Below are 2,500 nucleotides of genomic sequence, written 5' to 3'. Positions count from 1 at the left end.
ACACACACAGACAACAATACGAGCACACATACACACAAAAACGACAACACACAACACAAATACTGACAGACAACACACAGACGAACAAGACAGTTCAGTGCCAAAGATCTGTGGTGGAGAAGACAACCAGACTGCAAGAAACAAAACAGACAAAGAATTGATAGACACGACAGACAGTACCAAAGCGCAGCTAGGACTAGACGTAGCAGACTCATAGACAAACGAAGAAACAGAAGACCATAACAATAACAAGCTAAAAACAATAAAGAAAGACGCAGGAGGAAGAAATGGAAAAAACGCAATTAGAAACAAAGAAAAAGAAAAGAAAAACCACGAGTACAGAACTTATAGTATACTCGCCGCGACCACACCCACAGAGAGAGAGAGAGAGAGAGAGAGAGAGAGAGACAGAGACAGAGACAGAGACAAAGAGAGAGAGAGACAGTGACACACAGAGAGAGAGACAGAGAGAGGGGGAGAGAGAGAGAGGGATGTGGGACAGACAGACGCACAGACAGATAGACAGAGAGAGAGAGAGAGATGTGGGGCAGACAGACACACAGACAGAGCAAGAGACACACACACACACACACACACACACACACACACACACACACACACACACAGAGCAAGAGAGAGACAGACAGACAAAGCGAGAGAGAGAAACAGACAGACAGATAGAGACAGATACAGAGACAGAGACAGACAGAAAGATATACAGACAGAGAGATGTGGGGGAGACAGACAGACAGACAGATAGACAGAGACAGACAGACAGAGACAGACAGACAGACAGGCAGAGACAGACAGACAGACACAGACAGGCAGACACAGACAGACAGACAGACACAGACAGACATATAGAAACAGAGACACAGGCAGACAGACAGACAGAGAGATGTGGGGGAGACAGACAGACAGACAGAGACAGACAGACAGACAGACAGACAGACAGAGACAGACAGACATATAGAAACAGAGACACAGGCAGACAGACAGACAGAGAGATGTGGGGGAGACAGACAGACAGAGAGACAGACATATAGAAACAGAGACACAGACAGACAGACAGAGAGATGTGGGGTAGACAGACAGACACACAGTCAGACAGACAGACAGACAGAGCAAGAAACAGACAGACAGAGACAGAGATGTGGGGCAGACAGACAGACAGACAGACAGAGAGTGTCAATTAAGAGTACACACAGGTTTTGGCCCTCAGCCAAGACATCTCTGACATGTGGCGACACGCTCTTGACACGTGTCTCATTGTACCGACAAAGAACACTGTGTACAACAGTGTGTGCTGTGTGGGGGTGTGGGAGTGGTGTAGTGGGAGGTTGGGGGGGGGGGGATGAGGGAGGGGGGAGCCCATTGGGACCAACTATCTCACTATAGCTGGGGCTAATTATTAATGAACCCATTGTTCCACTCCTGAGCAGGTTTGGCAGCTGTTGTGCCACTCGCACTGAATAATAATAGTAATAATAATAATGATAATAATAATAATAATAATAATAATAATAACGCCGATCTGACAGACGTAGAATGTTTCCTTTTTCTTTCTTTTTTTTGGTTTGTTTTTGCTTTGAACAATTTTTATTCCACGAAAAAACACAGCATAAGCACATAACACAACAAGCACGGGAAGAGCATCAGTTTCAGTTTCAGTTTCAGTAGCTCAAGGAGGCGTGACTGTGTTCGGACAAATCCATATACGCTACACCACATTTGCCAAGCAGATGCATGACCAGCAGCATAACCCAACGCGCTTAGTCAGGCCTTGAGAGAAAAAAAATGTGAATAAATAATAGATAAGCTTACATAAATAAATAAATAATTATAATAGGAAAGGCTTATTGAAGCCATACTTAATAAGAAACAGTCGAGAGCAAGACTGAAGGTCATGTTATAGGAATCAATGTGATTATGTTTCCTTTACTCAGAATCGAACGTTTCATCTTACTTGTAGCATCATTTCAGTGGTCTTTCACCACGTAGGCCCTACCTTCATCAACAAGACTGATTCAGGAAAGTTTCGAATGGGTTTGACGGGCTGTGAGTGAAGAGAGGTCCCAGCTGTAGGATTTCTGACAGAGGAAGGTTTCAGCACCGGTCCAGTTCAATAGGGGTAAGCCTTGACACAGTCCAGGTGGTAGGCAGTTTCAGTTTCACTTTCACTTTCTCAAGGAGGCGTCAATGCGTTCGGACGATTCCATGTACGCCTCTACACAATATCTGCTAGGCAGATGCCTGACCAGCAGCATAACCTAACGCGGTTAGGTCTTGGGTGCATGTATATATACATGCACATATATATTTGTTCACCTTTTTTTTCTCTTTTTTTTTTCTCAAGGCCTGACTAAGCGCGTTGGGTTACGCTGCTGGTCAGGCATCTGCTTGGCAGATGTGGTGTAGCGTATATGGATTTGTCCGAACGCAGTGACGCCTCCTTGAGCTACTGAAAACTGAAACTGAAACTGTTTACCTATCAGAGCGG

Source organism: Babylonia areolata, chromosome 10 (assembly GCF_041734735.1).
Source record: "Babylonia areolata isolate BAREFJ2019XMU chromosome 10, ASM4173473v1, whole genome shotgun sequence".
Classification (NCBI taxonomy): domain Eukaryota; kingdom Metazoa; phylum Mollusca; class Gastropoda; order Neogastropoda; family Buccinidae; genus Babylonia; species Babylonia areolata.
The sequence above is the reverse complement of the archived record's forward strand: the minus strand, read 5'-3'. Positions refer to the sequence as shown.